This window comes from Epinephelus moara, chromosome 13, assembly GCF_006386435.1.
Source record: "Epinephelus moara isolate mb chromosome 13, YSFRI_EMoa_1.0, whole genome shotgun sequence".
Taxonomy (NCBI): domain Eukaryota; kingdom Metazoa; phylum Chordata; class Actinopteri; order Perciformes; family Serranidae; genus Epinephelus; species Epinephelus moara.
Window position 1 is genome coordinate 9,545,127 of NC_065518.1, and position 14,743 is coordinate 9,559,869.

The 14,743-nt window shown below is 41.8% G+C and overlaps 1 protein-coding gene across 2 annotated transcripts in view; it reads left to right on the top strand.

Moving 5' to 3' along the window:
* Positions 1-1,040: 1,040 nt before the first annotated feature.
* LOC126399613 (thyroid hormone receptor alpha-B) overlaps positions 1,041-14,743 on the top strand; it is a 227,492-nt gene continuing 213,789 nt past the window's right edge. Inside the window, exon 1 of one of the 2 annotated variants that reach the window (XM_050059706.1) lies at positions 1,041-1,548. The gene's annotated coding sequence lies outside the window, so the exon portion shown is untranslated. The remainder of the gene's footprint in view (positions 1,549-14,743) is intronic. The other variant, XM_050059708.1, reaches the window with a different exon arrangement.

Consider the following 14,743-nt stretch of genomic DNA (forward strand, 5'->3'; position numbering starts at 1 on the left):
ATTTTTTTTTTAAATTATTCTGTTGTGACGACTGAGTTGAAAAACAGACGACATTAGCTGGCGTAGCTTGATAGGATGTCTACTTCTACTTTAATTGATAATGATAGTAATTCTTGTTTTATTTTCTTGTACTTAAGGTTGTTAGTTTTATCCTACTACAAATTTAAAAGATATTCAATCAACAATAATATAAAATAGAGCAAAGCAGTAGGCTAAATGCTAACATTTGAGACGCTAGACTTCCATTTTTGTTTGGTAAATCACTAATATGATCAATTGACTCATTAGGCCATTTTAGGTCTTATCAATGTTGATATATTAATTGAGTTAAAACAATTAGTCGATTGATTGATTGGTCAACTCGCCTTTTTTGATAATTGATTGATCTGTCAGTCATTTTTGAAGCAAAAATGCAAAACAATTGATGCTTTATCTTAAATATACATCATAGTACACTGAAAATATTTGGGTTTTGACTCCATGGTGGGATAAAACAAACAATCTGAAGACATTTAGGAAATTAAAATGGGCATTATTGCACTATTTTCTGACATTTTACAAACCAAACGACTAATGGATTTATGAAAATAATTGAATTTACACTGAGAAAAGTAGAAATCGTCACATTTCAGAAGCTGGAACCAGGAAATGTTTAGCATTTTTGCATGATTAATGACTTAGATAAATTATCGATAATCAAAATTGTTGTTAAATTCATGTCAGGGGACAATTAGTGGATTAATTGGCTTATTGACCACACTGAAACCAATCATGAAAAATCTAAAAAGTGATTATATTATTATTGATTTCATCTAGATGTTTGTGTGTGTATCTTATTACAGCATTTAACAGTCCAGTCTCGTCCCTTCACTAAATCTGGACTGTCTCACCCACCTAGTACAAGGTGGACTAATCTCACCTTCCCACAGGGAGGAGGAGGAAGAGGAGAAAGGAGGAAGGAGGGGGCTTCGGCGCAGTGATGATGATGAAGTCAATAAATAAGGAAAGCAGAGGCGATCCAAGGCAGGGGATGTTCCGCATTTCAGGTCCCAACATGTGTTTGTGTGTACAGTCTGTGCTTTACAGTGGTGGTCCTGTAGAGAGCGGTAGATAGTTTTAATAAGTGGTTACCCAGCCAGGCCGAGCTCCCCTTACTGTACAGTACATCAGCGGAGGGAGGAGCGACCGTGTAGTATTTCTTTTTTGCTTCTTTCCCTCCTGTCGTTGCAGTCCATCCAAACGCTACTGGAAGGCAACAAAAAGGGGGAAACAAACTACTCGTTTCCACGCGAAAAGCTTTGCAAGAAGGAGGACGAGGCAGCCGTGTGTGTGTGTGGGGAGGGAGATAATTTTGGCAGTACGAGGCGCAGCAGCAGCTTAGTGGAGGACTGGGCTTCGGAGCGAGGGGGGACGTGTAGCCACTCAGCGCTGCCGCTACACTTGTGCACAAACCGGAGGAGCCCTGCTGACTTTCTCCCGCTTCATTTCCGCCCAATGCCCTAATATCCAACCCGAACTGGTGTCCAGACCGCGTGGGGGTAACCGACGGTAAGTGTCGTTATCAGGCTTTAACCCGCCCGACGTTCACAGCGTGGTGTGTGTGTGTGTATATGTGTGTGTGTGCAGTTGTTTGGCGGTGCTAGCTCCTGTAGCCTGGGCTGGTTTGACAGATCAGAGCAGCAGCCAAGGAACACACGGTGTACTGTGCAGTAGGCAGGGTCTAACCTCGCTGGTCTGCAGCCATCCCGCCACCATTGTTGACGTTTCCCTTTGCTTAGTTGTCAATTAGACGCTAACAATGCCGGATGTGACTGTGCAGCGGTCATGCTGCCTCTTTCTGTGTGTGTATCATGCCTGTACTATATGTGCTGCACACAGGCCCGAACTTGGATTTATGCCTGCTGCACTCTGGCGCGCGCATGGTCCAATAACGCATGCACACGTGCACACACACAGATAGAGACAGACGGATCGATAGAGATCACCAGCGATGATACACCCATATTATATGGGGAATATGCTACAGTGAGCCGTGCAGTTCACTCACTTGACCCTAATTCTGTTGTCCCCATTTTCTCCTTGAGGTGCAGGAGTGAGGCTGTAATGCATGTGTGCATGCTTGTTTTAATACTATCACCAATACTCCAGTGCTTATAGCAGTGTTACTGATCCAAATGATTACTGATACTAAGGTCAGGCTCTAATGAAGGGGGACCGACCTTAGGTGAACTTGCATTAGCTCACCTTTGTGCACATGAATCTGTCTAAACTGAGCTCAGTGTGTGGAGATTAACAATCATCATGCATGTCTGGAAATGTAGTTTATCATTGTGTGTAATCGTCCCTGTGATGCTGACGTGCAGGTATTCAGGGTTAAATAGTCTTTTATTGTGCTTTATGGTTATATTACTGACCACATTGCAACATATGTCCCGTGCATCCCAGATAATTACTGTCAGAGCCCATGAGTTCATGTGTATCACAAACTGCCAATATCAGAACAAAGTGTTCTAGTGAGGCACAGTGTGCACTGCATTAAAACTGTCTGGGTTGGGTATTAAATTACCACAGACGCTCTGACTCAGTTGTACAACTGTGTGTGTTTCGGTGTGTTTTAGATATAAACATGTCCTCAGAATACTGTACAACTCATTAAAATGGGGGTGTACTTTCTGCAACAAAGACAACATTGCCCAGGAAGTTGCCTTGACATGTCTGCACTGATTGTGAGGGAACCGAAATGCTTAATGTTGTCAAGAAACACTCGATTAATACAGCCCGATGTCCCGCAGCCCAGACTGACTGCTGACAGGCAGCACTGACAATCATTCACCGGGACCATGTGAAAATCCCCCAGTGCAAATAATCTCCGTGCAGCAGATCATGGATATAATGGTGACAGTTTGTTCAGTGCGTTTGCAGCTGTTTGTGTGTGAAGTCCCTCATCACCACATTACAGCGCTGTAATAATTAAATCACTCAATGTAACCACTCTGCCCAGAGCCTTTTCAGGGTCTCCATTCTCAGTCGCATTCATTTTCACAGTAGTATCTTGCACTGTGCTGATAGAAAGTGACAGTCTAAAAGCTGTATGCTCCTGCAGTTGAATCCATCAAGCTGGCAACAGAAGCATTTCCTCTGGCACACCAAGGCTTATTTTAAAAGGAGAGTGTATGGATTTTCCCGTCAACATTGTAAACAGTGAAAGAAATTAAACAGTTTTGACTCCTGGATGTCTAAATTATCAGACCTGGGATGTCTTTGTAAACTTGGATACTGTAAATCTGGCACAAAATGTCTCTCTTGATGAAGTCATACTGTTGTTTCTAATAGCATATAGGCTTAATTATTCCTCCGAAAGTTCTCAAGTGCAATGGTGTCTGGAAGACTGCACACACCTTTATGAATAAATAATGTTTCTGTTATTGTTATGTAAATATATGTGGTGCTAAACCCCTATAGAGTCTCAGGATTTTATACAAAACCTCACTGGCACAGCTAATTTATGTCAGATCAGCTGGTATGGCCCCAGATGCCCACTGTTCATTAATCATTAGCCATCCGTTTAAATCATAGTGTTCTCTCCCCGGGTTGATTATTAGCCCGGGACAAACCCACCAGTCAAGTCTAAACATTTTCTCTACAGATTTTAAATAGACAAAGTGTAGGCGACGAAGGGGGCAGAAGCTTTTGTGAAAAGAAACAAATAGATGAACTCAGAGAAACATTTAGGGGATGTTTTCTCACACGCTGGCACGTTATTCTTCACCTTTTTCCTTTATTGTAAATAGTTTTTTTTTTCATGCATAAAGGGAAAGCATATGGGGAATACTGAGTGATGTAAGAGTGCTGTACATGAAAGAACACACAGAAGGTGGATGGGTGTAGCCCCATGTGACCTCGTCGTCTCTTTCTCCTCTCCTCTCTTCCTGTTGGCTGGGGCTCCTTTAGGGGGCCAGAGGTGACCTTCTTCAGTCTCTCCCAGCAGCGAGCACCCCAGTGGGCCTCTCTTTTTGTGACCCGGTTTCTGTCTGTCTTTCTTCCTGGCCTCCTCGCTCCTTTTCCTTCTCCTTATCCCTCACCCCCTCCTCTCCTTTCCCTCTCCCTCTCTGCTCGTCTACTCCCATCCCCTCCTATTCCCCATGGCGGGGCAGCAGCGCTTAATGCTTAGAAACATAGAGCGTTCACTTATATAACCTTGGCTGTGCAGCTGATGTCCTGGTCTGTATCTGCTGTATAATGATGTCAGAGCTGTCTAGAGAGGCAGAGGGCATGCTGGGTAGGCCAATATGTCGAGAGCTATTCCTGAACTGAGTCTGGTGAATCGGGTGGTCCGAGGATTTGCCTCCCGTTTGCTCCCTTTTTGTCTCTTGGGATTATTTTTTGGGTTAAATGGAGATGCAGTTGATTAGATGTTTGTTTTATTCGTCAGATTTAATAGAACATGTGCAAATGATGCATTTGAGTATAAGGAATGTCCTCGGCATGGAAGTAATTGTCCCGAGGGAGCAGCTACATTGTTTGCCCATATGTCGATGTGAATAACTCAGACATTGGTTTTTAGGCCTCGGACCAAGGTATTTTTATTCAGCCTTTATTTAATCCAGTCCAATTGCAGAGTTTCCACACATCCTGGAAATCCTAAACATTTAGAGACTAGTTTCCCAGTCATGGTAACACCTGGAAATGGATTAAAATGATCAGATGACCTGGAAATGATCTTTGTTATACTAGAAACTTTTAATTGTATTTTAGCTTATCACTCACTTACACAAATCTAGGAGCGTATTTTGTTTAAAGCTTGACCCCTTTGACACTTCAAATCAGGTTTACCAGATGCAAAGTGGAACGGAAAAACACTCCCTTTTTTATTTTTGCTCTAATTTCAGTTAGTCTAGCTGTTTACACCAAGCCCCAAGGACAGCGGCAGGCGTTGAAGACAATTTGACAACGCAGCCAAACTGTGGAATTACAAATTCGGGATCTGTCAAGTGATGCTGTTTGGCCCAAAAAGATAATAAATAATAAATAATTTTTTGGAGCATCACAGCCCCTGCGAAATGATTCGTTTTACCATTAGGACATGGTCCGATAACATTCCAAAATTCTAGAAGAGCCACATGATTCAATAATTTTATCCGCATTCAAATTAGCGGAGCGCTAAACCGGAAATTAGCCGCTCAGGAGAAATTTGTTAAACTTTTTACAGCAATGCAAAAAAGAAATTAGAAAGGACATTAAGATATATATTTTATGTAGTAAAAAGGCTTTTGAAGCAGTTTGAAGTTGAAGTTGTGCTCATTCAAAGAGTATAATGAAGGGCTGAATGACTTGAAAACTGTTTCTTTATTTTCCTGGCACAAAGGATGAATAAATAAAAACAAAATGCACAACAACAACAAAAGTATATCAGTATCTGCCAAATTGTTATTTTAAACGTCATTCAGAGCCACATGATTAAATAATTGTATCCGCATTCATGTTAGCGGAGGGCTAAACTGGAAATTAGTCGCTCAGCCGGCAAAAGTCTGAAGTGCGCTTGTTCTATAGGCCCAACAATGTGGAACATTCAGGTTATTTGATATCCGCGAAGTTGAAATATTTTGGCTTCATGCGCCACTTGGCGACTTTCATAGGAATTACATCCAGTTCTCTTTATGCATCCATGGTTCGCAAGAGATTGCAGGGAACTTTTCAGCGTCAGATTTATTTTGTCCGGAGCCACGAGTGGAATTCTCAGACTAGCAGACTAGACTAGGACAGTGTAGCGTGAAGGGGGGAGAGAAGAGGGAATGACATGGGTGACAATCGAACCCATGGCCGCTGCAGCAAGGACGATGCCTTTGTACATGAGGCGCCTGCTCTCTCCCCGCCCCGTACGCCCTGATAATGGTTTTTCATTTGCTTTTGTTTAGCCATGTCAACTCTTGTCAGCTCCTAGAGCCGTCAAAGGCGATAGAAAAGTGTGTCACGTGAACATCACAGTCTTTTTTCCCCCAATGTATTGCTGTGTTCTTCCCATGAAGATCGGGCACGGGTGAAATGTGAATAGATGTAGAATTTTTAAAAGGCTAGACGACCTTATTGTACAGTTGACAGTGATTTGTGTAGCTGTCATCTCTAATGAAACTGAGCCACTTCATCATGAAGTCTGCATCAGTAAAAAAGGAGCAATAAAACTGAATGCATCAGTATTAGGCCTACAGGTAAATTATATGACTTGTATTTGTGAGCATGTGCTGTCCTGTGTTGTCATGAAAAACTTGTGGAAAGGTCCTGGAAAGTTACTTCTTCAAAAGATAGGGGACCCTGCATTGAGATCAAGGATCTCTTTTACAAGGGAGACCTGGCCAGTTAAGGACAGCTGACATATCTGCAGCTGAGTAGCTGAGGTTAGCATCACACGTGACTTGCTCTAATGTTGTCTTTTCCTACATAAAATGCACATCCTAGAATAGCAGGCCTGTTATTGTCTTGCCTTTACGTTCTGCTTGACCTCAGCTGACTGTTGCTCATCCCATAGAGGCTGGGCCCCAGGGCACTTCACCACGTTGTCTGTGTTTTCGCCTATGACTAATTAGATTACAGCACCCATATGATATAGACTTGTAGGTTTTTTCATAGGATCTATTCAGCCAGGGTGAATGCAGCCAACCACAAAAAGTCATCTGATCATCACGGGTTTCTGCACTGGAACCGGGCTAATAGAGATTTTGTGGCGGCGTAGAGTATAGCTTCTGTTTACCAACATACTGTATTTAGCTGCACAAAGCCATCTTTATTCAGAGCACTCGCGTAGAAATGTTTGATTCAGTTTATTTTTATTTGAGCAAATAAATCAGCTTGTTTATGCATCAAGAGGTCGCTCAGATGACCAACAAACAAACAGCAGGCGTGTTTGTCTGTATATGCCTATATATCACAATGCATGCTAATTAAGAGTCCAAACAGTAATGAGATCATGATGACCTGCTTATTTGGGTGGGTTAGTCACCGCCTCAAGGCCATCTACTTCTCACAAACCACCTCTTGTTCCACAACATCCAGATCTGATGGGAAAATATACAGTACGTGCAGCTTGTTGCTTCAACTGCTTTGAACTTGTACATCTATCTATCTATCTATCTATCTATCTATCTATCTATCTATCTATCTATCAGTACTCATAAGCAGTAATGTGTGTCCTCTGTCCTTTGTGCCATAAAGGAAATTCCATGCTGTTTTCTGCAGTAATTTCTGGCACGCAGAGTAATGAGTGTGTTCTCACTGGCAGTTCGAACCTCATTATCAGAGAAGAATGAGGCTAACCTTTCAGTGTGATGTCGTAGCGGGTTTGTGTTGCATTTGGAGGCCCACGAAGCTCCACTGCTGATAAGCATGCTGTCATGGTGAACACGACAAGAGATTATCAGTGCACTCTGCACCGGTCTTCACACAGACCACTGGGGGTCCTGCTGTCTTCGAGATACAGTAACGCCCCATCCCCCTGCAGCACACAGGCACATGACATCAGATGTCAGCCTGAGTGCTCCAACTTTGTGGTTGTGTCTCAGTGTTGTGGTTTGTGGCCCCTCCCTTTCTTTTTCTACTTAGTAGGTTTGGTTTCGCTTTATTCTTCATACGTTTCTTTTTTGTTTCAGTTGTTTCTGTTGAGCAGTGGTTTCCATGCAGATGGTTACCAGAGGCTCCCCCTTGGCTTTGTTGTTTCTCTTTGCCATTGAACCGTTGTCTGTCTCTGCTGCTCTCTGTGGCCTCTCTCAGCCAGCCTGTGCTTCAGAAGCCTCCAGATTACAAGGAAAAATAATTTGTAAAATACTGTATCCTTTATTGGCCGGAGAAAGTAGCCAGGCTGTTTAACACAGCCGCACTTCTTTCTTATTAACACCAGTCAGCTTGGCTCTGCCCGGGTACAACTGGGGCCACTCACAACTGGCTTTTCATCAACGGGAATACTTGGCACCGTGGCCCGTGAGGTTTATTTTTGCCAGGTTGAAGCGGAGCACTTTACGAGCAGGAGTCCATCCGACATTTGCTGACATTNTGTGAGTGGCCCCAGTTGTACCCGGGCAGAGCCAAGCTGACTGGTGTTAATAAGAAAGAAGTGCGGCTGTGTTAAACAGCCTGGCTACTTTCTCCGGCCAATAAAGGAAACAGGCATTGAACCGCTCTCGCTCCCTCTCTGTGCGAGCGCTGCCTCAATTTATGCAGTGGAATAGAAATTAAGTCATTACGCATTTGCAGACATATTAAACAACCAGTTCCCAAGACAATAAAGTGGCTACTTTTTTCTACTGTGTCATAAACACTGAGGCGTTGTGTCGTACAGAGGGATTCCCTTCATGTGGATTTGAGATTAAACTGGCAATAACAATTTCAGTATCTGTGCCCCTGGGGCGGAAGATAATCAGTTTATAATCAGAGTTCCCAAGAGGAATTAATGTGTGTGATTATGAGTGAGTTTGTATGTGGGCTTCAGAGACAAGAGAAGTTAAGATTAAAGTAATAAAAAATAATTGAAGATTTACTCTAAATTGTTTGTTTTGACAGATGCAGTGTTAAATGGTTTGTTGTATGCTGTCTATTCCTGTACATACAGTACATACAAGGCATATGTATATGTGAATACTTAGCTATGTACTGGGTCTGTAACTGATGTTTTCATTATTGATTTATCTATTGACTCATTTCTCAGTTAATTAGTTGTTTGTAAAATGCAAAGTCTTAGGGCTCTCAATGTATTTGGGACATCCGTGCACAAAAAGAAGGGTGCTTAAAGTGCAAAAAATAATAAAAAGTAGGGCATTAACGACTTTGATTTTTTCAGGTCGACCTGTCTGTCAATAAAGTCTAAGTCGAGTTGACAAGTCATTTGATGACGTCATCACATTGACACGGCGGAGGAAAGTGAAGTATCTCCACACATGTGATGTGTGTCTGTCACTCTCAGGCCCGAACATACTCGGGCGTACTATTAGCGGAGCAGACTCCGCGAGGAATGTCCGCAGTCATTCGGGCTTACATTCCGCCCGAGTATGTTCGGGCCTTTAGCCAGTCAGAGTCAGTGATTGCATTCCGTACACAAGCACACAGAGGGAGAGAGAGAGAGAGAGAGAGGGAAAAAACACACGACTTGTCGACTCCTCCCGGGGGGTGTCGACTGGTGTCGACTTGTGCCACTGACGTCGACACGTCGACAAATCGACTTTTCTGTTAATGCCCTAATTAAAAGTGAATTAAAACTGCAGTAAATGTTGCAGTCCTTGACTATCATCAGCGCTACCTCTTGCACCCTTCTTTTTCTGCACGCATGTCCTAAATAAATTGACTTTTTTTTTGCATTGATCTCAGCCTGCGAACCTTTTTGTGGCCTTCCAGCCCAGTTGCATTGATGTGCAGGTATCTCCTCCACCTGTACATCTTTCTTGGTTGTCCATTGTTCCGACACACCCAAGATACATTGTTTTTGTTGTTTGAAAAATGGCCATCAGAAGCTCCCAGAGTCTAAAGCAACATTTTCAAATAGCTTCTTTGCATATGACGTCATATATCGATGAACTGTCGAGATGGAGGGCAGGTGACTGGCGACAAAGACTACCAACACTACACAAAAGCTAATGAAACGAAGGCTAGCTAGTAACGTTAGCCTGACAGCAGTGCATCATACAGAGAGTTGAAATATAAAAGACAGTTATACTCAAGCACATTTACTCACCCCAGTTGTGGACTGAACGTCACACAAAATAGTTATGGTCCAGTGGACTCTTGTACGTGATCATCAGCTTGCCATCTAACATTAGGAAGTCTAGAGCAGTGGTTCCAGGTGTGCTGTTGGATTTTGTGATAATCACACATTACCATTGCAAAATTTAACTGGGCCTTTATGAAATGTCATGGATGAACTTTTAATTGACATTATCGGTATGTTATGCACACCCATTTCCTAATAAAGAGGCAAACTCTACCTAAAAATTTTAATTTAATTTAATTAAAAGAAACTTCACGGGGAATCTATTTGTCACTGTTTGCGCGTGGGGATTAAAAGTGTGTGACACATCACATTATCTTACATTATTTCCTGTTTAAATGGATGTGTTATTGCTGCTTTGATGTAATTTTAAAAGTTTAAAATCAATTCTTGAATCATTTTGTGAAATATTTCATGAGTAATAGTTGATTGTCAATTATTTGATATTAGTAATTAAAAACAAACCTTTATGTCATGATAAGAGTAATAACACACGTTACAGAAGCTGTAAGAGGTCTTCGGCACAAAAAGTTTGAAAACCACTGGTCTAGATAACATCCAAAATGAGTTTCACTTCTCTGACGAAACCTTCTGCCTGCAGGTTCAACCAAACTTTTTTATATAGTCACATCTCCAGTTCACGCGGCAGTATATGGCTTTAAACTTACTACCTGCCATCTGAATTTTGTGTATCATTGTTGTCACGTAATTGCCAACAAGCTTTTGGTTGTTTCGTCCAATCAAACATTGAAAAAAACCCTGAATGTTCTACTTACTATGAAATAAAACTGAGTAAAGCAGTAGATAATCATCATTATTAAGCTGGAACCAGAGAGTTTTTGGGCTTTTTTAGCAAAAAGCCCAAGATTTCAGCTCTGATGTACAAAGTACATTATATTTGCTGTACTGTGTGTATAGTGTACACAAATCGTTGTACCACAGTCAACCACCTCCCAAACATAGAGAAAAGTACGGTTGATGGCTTTAATGATTAAGTCAATAGTGTTAAAATGCATGTGATAAGAAGCAAAAGAACAAATATGCTATACAGCTTCCACTTGGGAAATTTTCCACCCTTCAACATACTATCTGCTGAGGTAATGAGTAACTGAGAGCAAAGAGGTGCTTCTAAAACCCCACAATTTAAAAATTTGGCCAAGACCCAAGTCCCACTATGGCTACCCTGCTCTTCCAACATGCACTGTATATAGGTCAGCATTTCATAACTGTAAGGGAAAAAATCCATGAGTACAGAACAGTTTGACCTTTTTTGATATCCAATCAGTGAGCTTAATGCTCTGTCCTCACTGCTGCTGCAAATAAAACTTTACCAGGATTTTTTTTTTCCGGTAAACAAGGGTCTGAGATGATGTTATCATCTCCCACACAGCCTCCACTGCTCGAATTCCTCTCAAACACCCATGAATTAGGAGCTGGATAAATAGTTGGCTATGCAGGAGAAAGGCTGGGGTTTTATTGCTCCCTGTTTTGTAATCTATCATGCTTGAGGAAATTTATACGGACTTGTTCCAACGCCTGATGGTTTGGCAAGCCTCTGCAAAACTCCACCTCTTGATCATTGTATTTTTGTTTTATTGCCACTGCGGTTAAGGCCACCGCACATGTCACCGGCAACTACAGTACTAGTGCTGTTAAATAACTGCGTAATCACAAGACCAAAATGAAGACCTCTGGTTATTCAGTTGGCCTTCAGAATGCAAACTTAGGTTTTTGGGTCTTTGTACTCAATTGTGCTTCTATCAAAGCAAGTTTTGCAGCATACTTTTTACTGTTACTCGAGTACATTTGTGATAACATATATGTACTTCTGCTCTGTTACATTGGGCTACACACTTCTCGCAACTTTTACTGATGCATTTAGCTAAATAAATAATTTGTATGCAGACTGTCCAAGCCTCTCTGTCACTGTGGATTCCACCGGACGTGGCTTTACCATATTCCAGCTGCAACGCAGTAGCTGCAGCTGCAGCTGATCCTGGCCACTCTAGACCAGTGGTTCCCAACAGGTCCAGCCTCGGGGTTCAGATTTCTTCTTAGTCATTAGTTCAATGTCCACACTGTTTAATATATTCAACATCATACTTGCGTTTGGCCATGTCATTGAGCTAGTTTGCTGTCTCTGTCTAGTAGCTGTCCATTAGTCACTCACTCTACAGCAGGAAACTGTACTTCAAATAAAAGCTCTGTTCCTGAAATTCACTGTACTCTAAAGTCAAGTGTGTTTTTTTTACAAACTTGACAAGGTCGTGAGTCATTGGTGGTCCATTCAAAATGGAGCCATTACTCACTTTTGGACCACGACCCTCCAGTTGGGACCCACTGCTCTTGACAATGGTTGTGATTCCGCAATGCGCCACAGAGTGTGTCAGTAACGTCCCAGAAGCAGCTCTCTGCTGCGCTTGGCTGGTGAGACAAAAATTGTCTTTTTGTGGTTTGTTTTAAAAGACTGAAAAGTGCAGCTTCATGACGATGAATGTGCACTTCATATTTGTTATCACCACCCATTAATGCTTGGCAACAAACGGATTTTCGTTTCAAAATATCCACTAAATCCTGCTAACTATTTCAAGTGATTATCCATTAGTTTTGGCCAGATCAGCTTCAGCTTACAGTTTAAACTGTTTAGTAGGGAGGCACGATATTGGATTTTTTGCCAATATCCGATATGCCGATAAACAACACCTCATTTGACCTTTAACCGATACCTATATTAATTTATCCACTTTTTAACCCACCTAATTTTAGTGATCATCAAGTCTCTTCTGTAGTGGAATAAACCGACCGATATTATCGTGCATCTATACTGATATACCAGTATAGATACCATACCATAGTCTATGGTTTTCACACACGTAGTCCACTGTAGGTGACTCATGTCAACATTTTTCTTTATATAGCTATCAAATTAGCTGAGCTACACACTCCCTTCATGTCGCCCCTGACACCCGCAAAAATATTCTGTACGGGGTCCAAAATTAACACCTGCCTAGCGCCAAATGTGGATAGATTTTCCATCTGGTGAGTAAATCTCAGAGGGCCACCCGCTACACTGGCGGGTAAATGTTTTTACCAAAACAGTAATGTAATAAAAAGCTACGCTGAGAGTCTCGACGGTGTTTTGGTGTTATTAAGAGGCGTGCTGCTCCTCTCTTGTCTCTGTCAGAGTTTCACAGACACACACACATTACATAGGTTTTTTTATGTGTGTCTAAATACTGCCTCGAGCTGATTGTCCCAAGCACTTCTAGCTTTGTGGCACCGTTTACAGTACAGGACGTCAGCTGACCCACTAAAATATCACATGGCGCTTGTCTTTTGCTAGCTTCTGTTGTTGCTAATGTGTAGCTGAGGGTCATGAGTTGCCCCTATATTTATGATGGTGATAAAATAATAACACAGTGGCTCTGTAGTCTAAACCAAGACAACTTTATATTGCCTCCTACATTGACAATAGCAGGGCATCACAGCTTCACTCCCTCTGTTCTTACCTTTCCCTGGATGTACACATTGCATCACCTCTGCCAGAGGAGCCGCTGAATGAGTTCCCTCTGAGCGGTAAGTCGCTAAAAGAGAATGAGAAGTCCAGGGCTGTTCCTCTTTTTGGGACCACCGCAGAGTCTGTAATAATTTTGCTTTCAGCCATGCTTGTTGTTTCTGTGCATAACATTATGACGTCAATTTGTCAACAAGTCGAAATATTGCAAGTATCACAATATGAATTTTGTGAACAGTATGATATGGCACACCCCTACTGCACAAAATTGCAGATGAACACTATCCCTTTGGCCACACTGACCGTGCATGGTCCAGCCATAAACTAGGTTTCAACATAGTTTTGTTTTCACAGTGGTCGAGACACAGCCCTGTCTGAGTGGAGCAACACAAGTGTTGGTGTGTGTGAGATATCCCCCTGGTTGAAGTATTAGACTGTAGTTTATGTTATGGCTGTCTGTGAGGTTAAAGGTCACTTCAGAGTTTAGTTGGGCTTCTTTGAGGTGTGACTGACAGTGACCCACTCTCGCAGGGCCGCTTTGTTACTGCCCACCAAGCACTTTTCTGTTTGAGGAAACTTTTCTTTTTCTGACATCATACCCAAACCTCTCTGAAGCTGGAATCTATTTTCCTTCTTGCGATTATTTTAAGTGCATTGCTTTTGAGTGAAAGTGAAGTCGGCCACTTGTTGAGTCAGGTCAGTGCATTCTGTTCAAGGAATCACACACTGTGCCTTCCTGTGTGGATGTGTGAAAGTCAGAGTGGAGAACAGTTTGGCATTCACTGTGTGATCGAACAATAATGGAGGTGGAAATTGTGTGCCATTATATTACAGCTGCAGGTGGGTACGCTGCGGTTTGTGGAGGGGCATGTTGGTAACAGGAAACACAAGTGAGTCACCTTCAGATAGTCAACGCTGCGATGCCAACGCTGCGTGCGATAAATCTCTCTTTATTTGTCATCAACTCTTGATTATCATCTCAAGTTCCTGCACACCCACAAACTGACATTTTTCATTTAAGACTGACGGTTCACTGGTATATTTTTTTGTTTTATTGTACAATAAAAGTGATTAAAAGATGGTCTTAAAAAAAAAGATGATTAATTATGGATTATCGTTGGGATTAACATAAATTTGATCTTTTAGGATGTGATTTAGATTACCTAATTTCACATTTTACCATAAATTTATATCAAGAAGATGTTGCTAAGAAGTGGCAAAGTGTCCTTTTCTTAATCCAGAGCAACTCTGCAGGCTTCACTTGCTGATGCATGCTGTCCGTATGGATTTAACCTTTTAAACCTGTTACTACAAAATGCTGCGCAGCCATAGTAAATGAAAATCTTCTTCTTTTTAATGCCAGCTTTGGATGTTTAAAATTAGATTTATGGACAAATCGATTAATCCAGAAAATACATTTTCATTAGTCGCAGCCCTGATTATATGATACAGTCCAATGTGGAATAAAATTATTTGTCCAAACT